Source organism: Parasteatoda tepidariorum, chromosome 3 (genome assembly GCF_043381705.1).
Source record: "Parasteatoda tepidariorum isolate YZ-2023 chromosome 3, CAS_Ptep_4.0, whole genome shotgun sequence".
Taxonomy (NCBI): Eukaryota; Metazoa; Arthropoda; class Arachnida; order Araneae; family Theridiidae; genus Parasteatoda; species Parasteatoda tepidariorum.
Window position 1 is genome coordinate 23,361,547 of NC_092206.1, and position 14,253 is coordinate 23,375,799.

Here is a 14,253-nt window from a genome sequence, read left to right on the forward strand (position 1 = left end):
CAAACTTCAGAACTATAATTTTAATATATATACACCGAAGAGCCATTACATTATGACCACCCTGCTAATAACATGTAGGGCCACCTTTAGCCCTCAAAACTGCTAGCATCCGCCGAGGCATTGATTCCACAAGGTGCTGATAGGTATTCTGAAGTATCTAGTACCAAGCGCTCACCAACTGGTCCTGCAATTCCCTCACCTTGCAAGGGGGTAGCGTGGCAGCACTAATTATTTGGTTTTCCAAGTAGGATCACAAATGCTCTATTGGATTATGGTCAGGTGAATAGGGGGACCAAGACATGACTTGAAAGTCACTGGAATGTTCCGCGAACCATGGTGTTATAAAAACATGTCATAGTGTAATGGCTCTTCGGTGTACTTATAATATTAATATTAATATAAATAAATAAAATATTAATAATTAAAATAAAAATAAAATCGGAAAAATAATTGTATAAAATAAATTATTGTAAAAGAGAAAGAAAACTTTATTGACAACTACATACTATTTTTTTTTAATTAATGAAAACATATTTTAAAAAACTATTGCAGTTAAATTTGATATCCAAATTTCTTTAAAGGAAAGCACTTGTATAGCTATTTTTTATTTACATTGTCATTAATTGTCGAGTTAAGAACGATTTCTCAATTTTTATATACAGTCAACTCTCACTTATACGCCTACCTTAAGAAACAAAAAAAGAAATTCATAAGTGTTGTTGCTGTTGCTTGTTGTTAATTTACGTCGCACTAGAGCTGCACAATGGGCTATTGGCGACGGTCTGGGAAACATCCCGGAGGATGATCCGAAGACATGCCATCACAATTTTGATCCTCTGCGGAGGGGATGGCGCCCCCGCTTCGGTAGCCCGACGACCTGCGCGCGAAGTCGAGCACTTTACGGTAGCACAGTTTAACGAGGACCAATACCGCACACCCTCGGTCCCTACGCAGACTGATCCAAGTAGTCACCCACCCGCACACTGACCGTAGCCAGTGATACTTGACTTCGGTGATCTGCTGGGAACCGTGTCTTAACGATAAGTCCACTGCGGGACAAATTCATAAGTGAAAGGGAAGCATAAGTGAAAAGCCTGTTCAAAGCTCTAAAGCGCAAAATAAATTGCATTAAGAACATAAATTTAAAAAAAATATAAAGATTAAATGTTTTCGTTTACAATGCTTTGGTATGGCTATAAAAAGAAAAAAAAAGTGTAACGTACCAAATAATGATTTATTTCCTTAGAAAATAATCCATAATAGATTTTTGTTTCGCATGATAAAGGTGATTACTATTTTTAAAATAAAAATACAAAAAAAAATATAAAAAATGGCGCACAATAGAAATATTTATATTCTCAGAGCGATGCAGAAGAAAACGAAAATTATTTTCTATATAATGGGCATATCGTTATTTTTCTATATAATCAGCAGTACCCCTGATGTTATTCTAAGCGTGGGAGATTCTCATGGTCATCCTCTCCATGTAACGCAAATGCTTGTTAGTTCCATCAAAAAGTCCTCCACGAAGGCAAATTTCTCCCAATACTCGATTTAGGAGTTCTCTTGTCTTCTGGATTGGTTCAAACTTACAAGGCTACGGAGTTGAACATTAGTAGTCCTATACCCATAAAATCGAGTCGGCTGTTCAACGACGGTTATAAAAATTATGAAATATATAATCAGCAGGGACCTGTGAAAATCGTCACCATTGTTTGAAAATCAAGAAATGTTACTTGATTATAAATCTCATATTAAGTAAGTACCGTAAACCGGGGCGAGTCTACCCATTTTTTCAGTTTGTCAACTTTCAAGTGGTCAAACTTTTGTAAATATTAAAGAAAAAAGGCTTTTAATAGTTGTTTCGGAATCGCTATTTATCTCCCTTTAGAGCTGTGAAATCGATTTTAGAAAATATTAACAGTTACGCTGTTACTGTATATTTTTATAGAACTGCTGACAAATCTCTCGTATGGGGCGAGTCTACCCATTCTACTAAAATGAATGTTAACATTGTAAATAATCAAATTTTACTATTAAATTGTTATTTTAGTTACTATATAGGATATTTATGAAGTAAAATTCATAACTTTATTATATATTCCATTTTTTTATTCATAAAATAACACAAATTGAGTATTTGATCGATTATCACATTTTGATCACAGTTTTGTTTTTATAATCATTAACATTATAAAATAACATTTTTTTCTGATTATTGTTGATAAAAATAAATTAAAATTAATATAAATTTACAATTAAATAATTAATAAATAATAATAATTAAAGATTATTAACAAAATCGAAATTCAAACATTGGGAATCATGAAAAATCCTTTTCCCATTCTTTTGGGAGGTAATAATAATTAATAAATAATAATTTATTTAACTTGCATTAAATAAAAAAAGTTAATTTTGTAATATAAAAATTGAAAAAATAGGTAAAATAAACATATTTTATATTTACATTTATATGCTACCTATAAATTTTCTTATTAATGATAAATTTATCAATGCAGAATTCAAATAATATACTCAAATTTATTTAAAATGACTTAATTTTAATATAAAAAAAATTCTAAATTATATCATTATGCTTTATTAAAACTAAATACGAATGGGTAGACTCGCCCCGCGAATTCTGGCTTTTTGTTTACAACAGCAAAACTTACATTCTTTTTGTTTCTTTTTCATATAAAATTGATGTAATCTTTGTCTTAGATAAGTTTATCACTTCACCAGAGTGAAAATAGTAATAAAGTAATAATAATAATAATATACTTACGGAGCACCAACTAAAAGTTTGCTGATTTTCAATACAAATCTCTCAAAAGACGTTTGAACAGGTCGGTTAAAAAGACACCAAATAAATAAAAACGGATCAAACTACCACAGCGCCATCTTCCTTAGAGTCTGAACTAAGTCCTCCGTCGGTAAAAAAAATTTTATTTGCAAATTAAAATAGTGAAAATTAAATAAAACTAAAATGGGTAGACTCGCCCCTGGATGGGTAGACTTGCCCCGGTTTACGGTACTTTATTTACGTTGCGTTAGAGTTGCGCAATGGGTTTTAGGCAATGGTCCGGAAAACATCCGCGACGAGGATCCGAAAATGTACCACCCCAATTGCAGAGAAGATATCTCCCCAACTTCAACAGCCCAGTGACCTGTGCGAGAAGTCGAGCACTTTATGGTAGTTCAGTTTGATGAGGACCAATTCCGTGCACCCTCGGTTTCTAAGCAAATTGATCAAAGTGGTCACCGACCCGCTTATTCACCGCAGTCACTGATGCCACTATTATGTCGGTGTTCTACTTCGAACTTTGTCTTTAAAATCAGTCCACTGGGGGACAAAGTCTCGGATTAATTACAAAAGTGCATTTACTAATTGCGATAGTGTATTAAATACCAATTCCAATGCTGTTAACATATATTTGTATTAATTAAATTAACTATAAAACTGGCGTGTATTAATTATTTGTTTTAATAATTAGAGTGTAATTAAATGAAAAATAAAGATGGCTTTAATGCAAAAGACAGGAAAAATAAATTATATTATACGATATAATGTTTGGCTGCTCCAAAAATAAAAAAAAAACTTTTTTCTTCCAATTTTTAAATGTGTATTTATCACATTTTTTCAGTCGAACTAGTTGGTGTCTCTCTTTATAAAAAGAAATTTGACGAAGACCTACAACGTAGTTATTTTTACACCCCTATTCTATCATTCAGTTTACTGAGAAACTATTTCCAAGATTCCAAACCTCTATATTTCAATTTAAGATTCCTTATAGCGCAACAAACCGTGTGATTTATTTTATTAAGGTTTCAAAATGAATTTGCGCGATATCAAATTCAAAGACGCACATAAACTACAAGGATAGAAACTAGTAAATTAAACCCATGAATATTTATGGCTTTTCTGCTAACCTTCTTTAAACTCAATCTTCATTGCTGAAACATGCAGTGGAAATTATTAATACCTTGCTATCGTTATGACGAGAGCTCATCTGACAAGGGTACTGCATATTCAAATGAGAAAATATTCCATGCGTTACCTGAAAACCACGCAATTTGCATTTTGCGTGGTTCTTTTAAACTCGGAAAATCTCCCAGATTGAGCTACAAACTTTCTTAGAATAGAAAGAGAGGTTTATCAGGCCTCAGAATTACGAGTATTGTATACGAGGGACTAGGATTGTATTATAGACTAAAACCTGATTGAAACTGTATTTATATTTGTTGATTTAGATGGAATTTTATAGGAATGTAAGTAAACAAGGAGGGAAATGTGTAGAAACTTTTAGCTGCATTTATAAAAAATTATGTATCTTTTTACATTGGATGGAATATAGAGGAATATGGTTCATTCTTCATTGTATGGAATATATAATTATGTTTCTTACTGCATTGGTGTATAAAAATTATGTTTCCTGCTAATATGGTACTGGCAAAATTGTTACACTACATGTTCTCCTGGAATATAAAAATTATGTTTCTTTCTACATTGGATGGAATATAAAAATTATGTTCCTTTCTAATGTGGTTAAAGAAAAATTGTTAACCTAAAAATTACATGTTCAGCATAGTATTCCATTGTATGAGAAAATTCAGTTCATTCATATTTGCGAATTTAGCTGAAATTTTAGGGGAATGTAAGTAAACAAGGAGGGAAATGTTTAGCTACATTGGATGGAATATAAAAATTATGTTTTTTTTGCATTAGATGGAATATAAAAATTATGTTTCATTCTTCATTGGATGGAATATAGAATTATGTTTCTTACTGCATTGGTACATAAAAATTATGTTTCTTGCTAATAGGGTTCTGACAAAATTGTTACACTACATGCTCACATGGAATATAAAAATTATGTTCCTTTCTAATGTGGTTAAGGAAAAATTGTTAACCTAAAAACTACATGATCAGCATTTAATTCTATTGTATGAGGAAATGCAGTTCATTTATATTTGCTGATTGTATTTATATTTGCTGATTTATCTGAAATTTTAGGGGAAAGTAAGTAAACAAAGAGGGAAATGTGCAGAAATGTTTGGCTACATTGGATGGAATGAAAAAATTATGTTTCTTTTTTACATTGGATGGAATATAAGAGAATATGTTTCATTCTTCATTGGATTGAATATAAAATTATGTGTCTTAGGGCAGTGGTATAGAAAAATTATGTTTCTAGCCAATGTGGTTCGGAAAAATTGTTACACTACATGTTCACATGGAAAATAAAAATTAAGTTTCTTTCTACATTGGAATATAAAAAATTGTCTTTCTTTTTACATTGGATGGAATATAAAAATTATGTTCCTTTCTATTGTAGTTAAGGAAACATTGACCTAAAAACTACATGATCAGCATATTATTTTATTGTATTCAATTCCAGAAATTTGCTTTCTGAAAGAAATTCAATACATTTAGAAATTAAATTTAAAAAAATTAGGCGCATGTTTTTAACTTTTTTAGCACATTAGCTGCCACGAGATACGTATATCGTGTCTCAGATACATTTTTTTAAACATTGTGGCAGCTAACGTGCAAACGTGTTAACATGTTGGTTAACGTGTAGGAAAAATGTGATGTAAAGTAAATCAGAACACTTTTTTAGTAGCTCTCTTTTAATCTATTTTATCTCCTAGACAAAACTCGTAAGCAAATAAGAAATGTAACTAGAATTGAAAAAAGTCCATAGTGTTTTAGTCATATCATTGATAGTTAGATTGGTAAATTGTTAAAATATTCTTAGTTCCAGAAATTTGCAGATTTTAAATTAGTATTTTCCAAATCACCAAAAAACACAATTCTAGAAGAAATAAATGGACAATTCTATGTCCACTTCTCTTACTTTAATTTTGAAACTGTATAAATAAATAAAAAATTTGATAAATCTATAAGAACAGCATCTTTAAACGAAGATTTCAGATTTCAAAACTATTAAAATATATTTGATTGCCATGATATAAGTTTTCAAAAATCATTTTGTCGAAACAGTTACGAACATGGCACCTGCTAATAAATAAAAGAAACTACCAAAATAACTGTACTTAAGTCACTCACATTTCTTATAAATAGGTATTCTTAAAGGTGATAAAGTTTATTCGTTTTTCTTTTCCTTTTTTTTTGCTGATATTTTTGGCTCAAAGAGAAATATACTTAAAAAGTATAATAACGCATAAAATACAGTGCATTTTAATGTCTACAATTGATAACGTACTTCATTAGATCCAAAAAAATGATTTTTGTTTTTAATGAAATATTGTTTTACTTTTGAAAATTTTCTTCAGATTCATCTTACGATTCAGATTCAACTATATCTAGAAAGAACAATTCTCAGAATTTAATATTGCTATTTTAAGTTTTAGTTTAACTATATCACGTTAACTTTTCGTTAAAACTATTACTCTTAGGAATTCCAGTGTACTGTGTTAAATCCTAACTCGCTTTCTTTGCAATTTTTTTTAGTAGAAAGAAACCCTATCAATCTTTTTTTCCAGTTAGTTTTGGTAGAAAGAATATCATGGTATTAGGTTTTGTACATAAAAAGGAAATTTTCTTTTCAGTTAACAAAATTTCATTCTTTAGTAGTAGTAGTAGTACCTTATTTACGTCACTCTAGAGGTGCACAATGGCTCCTCCTGGTTCACCAACCTGGTTCAAGTGGACTGAAAATACAATTCTTGGAATTTAGTATGATTATTTTAAGTTTTAATTGAACTAAATCACATGATTTTTTTCTTCCAAATTATTACTTTCAGGAATTCTAGATTACGACGTAAATCTCTACATCTTTTTTTAAATTTTTTTTTTTAAGTTTTGTCAGAGAGAAAAACATACTAATTGTATTTATAAAAATATTGCACATCAAAGGAAAGATCATTTTCGTTTCACAAAATTTCATTCAGATTCTTCTCCCCTATTAGATTCACCAAGTTATCTTAAAAAGAGCAATTTGTTTTGTCTTTAGTACGTTTCCTTTAAATTTTAATAAAATTACATCACATTTTTTTTGTTCTAATTATTACTTTTTGGTTCTTTTTAAACTTCTGTTGCACTGATTAAACTTTCAACGGTTTTTTTCCCGGTCAGGTTTGACCGAAGACGAAGCACACTTAAGTCATTTACAAAAGCTAATGCATCTCCATTGTGCATGATATATATTTAGTTCTATTCAGAGATTCTCATGAGAGAGCCCTAAAGAGAATGAAGACATTGTGTCAGAATGCATTAGCTCCTTCAACTGTGTAAGTCAAGTGCATTGTGATTCGTTTCATTACACGTGGACTAATCTTTTTTTAATGCAAGGAAACGACATAATAATCTGATAATGATGAGAATGATAATTTTAAAGTTGACAAGAATATTATAAAATGGTAATACTGCTATTGTTGTAATTTCAAAAATGAAATTTTTAAAAAATGTTTTTGTGAGGTCAGAAAACATTTAATGCATTTTCTTGAAGTGTCTTCTTGATAGCATTAGTGTTTAATAAGACTATATCACATAAACTCTTAGTTTCGAAGTAGCTTTTAATAGCTTTAGTACTTGAGTGAGTTCGAAGATAGGGTCGTATTTAGTCACTTTAGTTAGGTTTTTCAATATATCAACATCGACTATTTTTATATTTATCGAATCGAATTTTTTTCCAAACATTTCCATATACGGCAACAAATTTTGTCCTAATTTTATTCTACGTTCACAGCGCCATCTGTACGTCAAACTACAAAGACCTATATATTAATATGGAACGTTTTTATTAGAGAATCATGATCTGCAATTAGTAAATTAAAGTTCTCATTTAAGTTTTTGTAGTTGCTAACTGAAGGTGAGGTTGTCTATGGGAACGGGAAGGGTGAGTATGCTACTGTTAAGTGAATATTTTGAAAATATTTGACATTTGTGATTTTAGATTTCTGATCCGATGCATAAACCTCGAGAGATTTGATCATTTTATTAATTTAGGACTTACAAACTGCATACTAAAATTTATTATTTTAGTTTAAACACTTAACTACCCTCAATCACATTACAATTCACATCGATCAAAGTAAGAATTTTTCCTAAATTTCAATTTGAATTTAGCAATGAACAAAACTCACTCCGTTTATAATTTGCTTCATTGCTGTATGGATTAAAAAAGAAAACTAAACATTTCCCTCTCGTCATTAAAAAAGTTAACTTTTTTATCTTTTTTTAAGGGTTAACTTTTAAAACATTTTAACTTTTAAATGATATTAACTTTCAAAAAAGGTTTACTTTTTTAAAAGATTAAGTGTTTTTGATTGTATGAATAAATGTGAGGTTTCTTTGAAGTTCTCGTTTGAAAGTTTTTGAATAATATGAAAAATAATAATAATAAGTTACGAGTGATGCTTGTGGTACCTTGCATGCCATAACATTGATTCATTTCCTCTTTATATATATATANTCAAATCAGAATTCTCAAAATTGATAATTAAAATTATCTAATTAAACTAGTATTAATTTTAAAGACCTCAAAACAATTAGAAAATATTTCCTTCTCTTTGAGTAACAAACAATAAAATAATTAAATATATATAAAAAGTGATCAGTTAATAATCACATTTGCAGTGTACTGTAAAATTTCAGATTTTCGAAAAATAAGCACCACTCTATCTTATTTGAGTTACCATCATTTAGCTTTGGCTATTGGTAACAGTCATCCAAAACTGCTCGCATCAAGAGTAGATTAAAATACAGCACTAAAAATCAAAATCTTCATGAAAGTCAATATATATATATATATAATTGGGATCATGCTTTTTTAATCATTTTGTAAATTTTCAAGAGGTGGTTCATATACAATTACTTCTGCTTGGCGTTATTTGGTTCGAGAACAGCTTCAAAAATGCGGAAATTTATTGATGAAAATAAATTTTATACATTTAAAATGTGCGCTTTCATGGAAAGAGCATTACCACAAAATATTTAAAGAATAGAAACTGATGAAAAAAATAGAAGAAAAATTAAATATTCTTCAAATTTTCTGATCAAAAAGTACAGAAATAAAACCTGCATAATCTTAATTAAAGTGCAGAATCTTAGTTTAAGTGCAGCAATAAAACGTGCAAGAAGCAAATATTCAGGCTAACAGAAATTATGGAAAATTGAAGAAATATAAAATTGCACCGTCAGGGGCAATGTTAAACATAAATATATTCGTCCAAACTGCATTTCAATTTCAATGCATTTCAATTGCGTTTTAAAACATCTTAATACCAACTGTTATTATTATTATTAATAATAATAATGCTTAATTGTTCATATCCATTTTATTAGTGAATTTTAAATTCTCTACCTTTATGTTATTATCCTTAAAATGAAAATATATAATAAACTATATAACAAAATACCAGTACTTATTAGTTATTTGTACTATGACGTAGAATTCGCCATTAAGTAAAAGAACACCGGGTTCTCACTTACACATGTCAACGCTTACCGATATTACTCATAGATGCATCGAATATGATAATATCGTGAATATCATAAAAAGGCATTATTATACAATTTATGATACCATATTTAAACCATATATTTTAGTATACAATTTTAAACCTTAAAATGGTTGAAATTCTTTTTAAAAAGACGGACCACCCAGTCGCCGGAAGCGGTTGGTACGTCTCCAAGAATGTATAGCAATTTCAGCTAACAATACACTGAATAGCGTTTTTCCAAGCTCTTTTGTCTGTTTGTGCAGGAGTTGTGGGAGTTTTATAAGCTTATTACTCAAGTCCAAACTTGTTTTAAAGACCCATTTTTTCTCTTAAATCTAAAACGACAACAACTAAAGGAAATAAGTGAGTGGAAGTCTATTTCAGTCTGAAAATCCAAAACACTCCAACGAAAGATTTTCTTTAAAAAAAAAACGTGTTTCTTCTGTTTTTCACTCTTACTTTGAGTTCTTTGGTGGGAGTTTTGTAAGGATTTCTTCTAAGGACATGCCCGTGGGGAACTGGAACAAAAGCTTTTGTATTCTTTCTTTCATCCCATTCTTTGTCTCCCGGGAACTTTAGTTTAGTAAAGCTCGGAGCAATGGGCAGAGTGTTATTTAAAATTAAATTTTAACAAAACCAGATAATATTCAGGCAAATTTTGTATAAAGGATAAAATCCAAGTAAATATAAAGTGATGATACGAAGGAATAAGAAAATGTTTCTTTGAAGACAACTTAGTTTCTACAGTTATTGCAATCTAATTTTTAGATTCACTACTTATAATGGGATCTGAAAAAAACGAGGACAATTTTTTTCAGTTTAATAATTCTTTTCTATGACTATAAATAACGACAATTTTAAAACTGATAAAAGATAATAACTCACATTTATGCAGTATTTTTGGTTGTGTTTATTTAAATACACAAGAACCGGATGCGGCTGTGCTGCACAAAACTCTGGTTTAAAAAAATTTTATTATTAAGTTAATAAACTCAAAAGAGAAGTAAATTGAGTTTTAATATATCAATGAATTAAGAGCGGGAAAAAGGCAATAAATGGGGAAGGGTCTGTAACTCATTTCGTTGTCGAGGATCTAAGGCCTTACTACATAAGAAAAGTAAGTTGCTTATTGGCTGTAGTCAGAGTGATTACTGGTGTTGCAATTATTGAGCAAGACAGTTAATCTTCTGGAAACAAGAAGTACAGTTAATTAGCTGGAGAAAAGAAACGTATTTTAACTTGATGGCTTTTAACAGCGAAACTTATTACTACCACTGTCTCCTCACTTACTTATTGGGGAGTCTGTTCCATTGAAACAGCCAAGCCTCTTCTATTATAGCGTATACCACTTTTACACCAGTAGTGTCATAGGATATCCCCTGATACTCTGTTGGACTATAAATGCGACTGAGGAACCCAGACTGCTTTGGCCAAATTTGCAAGTGGCCATCTTAAGTGTCTTACTTTTGAAGGAGGCAGAAAGATCTTCCCTACTTGCAAAAAATGCTGTATTCAGCCAGTTTCACCTAAGCGTATTCTGGTTTGCCTTGAACTTTCTAAGGTGAATCTTACCTCAGATCGCCTTTCTTTCTTATGATTAGTGATCTCTTGGAGCTTATATGACATATGTTGGCTTAAAGAGGATCAGCAACAGCAACACAACAACAATATCGTTCGAATCTTAGATTTGATGCCCGTGTCTCTTAAATATCATGTTACTACTTTGTAAATGGTTTGTTGGTTGTTGTCACGTCATGGACAAAAAGTAATTTTAAATGCTATCTAAGGTCCTATATATAACATCTGCTATTTGAAGGCAATTTTCTTCTTATAAGTCCACCCACGGATTGTCACTTATTTGCTGCAACTGTGCCAGTATAGCGGGACAGTTGAAAAGATGTATGGGGTATAGTTCTATGTCTGGGCAATTTTGCAGAGGCAATAAGTCCTTGTCCCGTCACCATGAATCTTCATCCCCCTAAAGTGTCCTGTCCGGAGTCTTGTTAGTGTGCTTGTGAGAGTTCTATTGATACTGATTTCAGGGATTTGGTGCTTGATTTGGATTTTCCTATCATTGAATTTTGCCTTAGTCACTGAATACTACTTTGTAAATAAAATGTATATAGCTTTTATTTATTCTGCTATCTTATTATTTAACTGTCTTCCTACCAAATCGATGTAACAAACTCAAATCTCAATTGGCTTATAAAGCATGCGTCTATTTTCTAAAAGGTCGATATTAAATTATATAAAAACAGGTATTACGTGAATCAGAAGAAATTTTTTCCCCAGGGATATGTGTGCTTTCGTGCGTCTCTGTAAACTATAGTAAGAGTGTTAGAATTCAAATGGGATGTACTTCCTCATCCACTATATTAACATACTTTCATATTTCCATCTATTCTATTATTACAAACTTGTTTCAAGGAGTTATATGAAATAATCTTCAAGTGTCTTCCTACATTACGTTCGGGCTATCTTGCTATGTTACCCATTAATCCATGATCTTGTGTTTGTACCATTAACTTTTAAATATCATCGTCTTTGTCATACTTAGATATATTTTCATAAAAATTCAGCATAATTTGTTACACTATTCCTTGAATTGACTGCAAATATGCGTTTCTTCCTTAACTATAAAGCGTGGGTGTATTTATTTTTTATATGATCACCAAGGATATAGTTAATTTTTTTATTAAGTAAGAAATATATTAAGATCCAATTTATAGCTTTGATAAGAACAAAGAAACCAGACAGATAAAGAATTTTCAACCATTAGCCCGTGTTCAAAACTCAGTAGTGAAAACGGAGAGCTGACATTTTTCCTTTTTTTTCCCCTTATCTTCCTGACAGTGATTTGTACTTTCTTTCGTATTAAAGAGAAATGGACTCCCTATTAATTGGATTCTTTTGTGAAAGCTTTGAGATGTAATGTGGATTGACATTGTCCCGTGTCTTCGTTTTGTTGGTACCCTCTTCTGTTCGGAACTTTTCTCCTTTTATCAGCACAACTATTGAGAATAGAACTCAATGACCCCGACATGTTGTCAAGTGACAAAACGACTCCAGCAGACGAATGTCAAGTTTTTCGAGATTTTTTGTTTTTCTGCTCAAACATCTTTTTTTATTTGGAGTAGAAAAGATCATAACAGAATCAATTTAGCCAATATTAATTTTATCCTCGATATTGCTTGCTGGAATAAAGGTATGGTTTTGTTCTTCGGATAAAAGGAATTGCCCTGTCTGTTTTCCTATATGGTGGTAGATTGGATAAATTGAAAACAAATAAAAATGTTTTTACAATAACACCGCCAGTTATATATTTCGTAACAGTCACTGAATAACTGAGCCAATTTTGGGGTTTACGACTGCCAGTGTTTAACTCCATAGTCTGGTAATTTTAAAACCAATCCAGAAGACAAGGGAACTGTATCAAATGTTGGGAGAAATTTACCTACCTTCGTGGTAGACTTTTTTGATGGAACTTACCTACATTTCTATCACATATAGAGGAAAATCATGAAAACCTCCTAGGGTTAGTCTGATGACAAGGGGAATCTAACCCATGATTGGTCTGCCACTGAGGATATTTCACGTCAGCTTTGTGGTTGGTTCGACCCGGGTGTGGAATTCGTATCGACAAACCATCACTTGGATTTGAACCCATCTAAAGTGGCTCCAAACAGTTAAATAAAAAAATAGTTTAAGTAAAATTTGAAACCATATTCAAAGCATATTTTTAACTAACACTTCAGCACTTCCTCATTGTTAGTCGCATTCTATTTAATAGTTTAAGATTTTTCCTAAAACCAAAAATATAATAATTACATTTTTAAAGCAAAATTGATTGGTGTCGTGATTATAATAACGTAAGAACTGAAATCTGCTTTTACTGCTTCAGATTAAATAGATTTTACTTAATTTAGGTATTCAGAACAAGTGGAGCTATGACCTAGATCTGTTATGAAACAGAAGAAAATGTTCCTTAGACCGGAAATTACCTAACTTGGAGCAAATAACATAACACTGTTGATTTTCCTGTCAGAAAATAAGCGTTATTGTCTTTTATTTAATAAAAAACAGTGATCAGCAAGAAAATGTTTAAGTGTAGAAACAAAAAAGTGTTAAGTCAAAAAATAGACGAAATCATGTTTTTTAAACATAGTTTCTACCAATGTTGTGAGAAACTGTTTTAAACTAATGAGTCTATTAGAAGAGATGACTCCGCGTTTTTGGAAGCATGGTAATTCTTATTAAAACTCAAATAGGAAACAATTTGAAAATTTCATCATGGTTTGGAGACAAAACTCTCTACCACACACGGGTTCCTTGAATTGAATTAAAAAAAGCATGGAGAGATTCCAACGCAAATTCTGTATGAATTCAATTATTCCGATCATAGCTTCGTTTCCTATCTAAATAATGATCCTAACAGCTGATTCAGATAGAATTCTTCCACCGTCATAGGATCTTTTTTGATTGACCCAGACATGTTGTTAAAAGGTTATGAGCTGACGCGGAATTTCATCTTTTAGGAAGAAATTTCCATACGCTAATTCAAAGTCCCTTCCACTTAAATAAAATTAAATCTTGTTTAAGTTCATTTACTATATCTTTATGCCTATGCCAGATATTTATATGGCTTCTGATTCCAATAAGGAATTGTAGTAATATGGAATGGTCGAAATATTCCTTAATCCTGGCAATTTTGCATAATTTCAACAAACTTCAACTTGCTGTTAATTTTTGCTGATATTTATTGATGTAATAATTTTTCTGATTCCT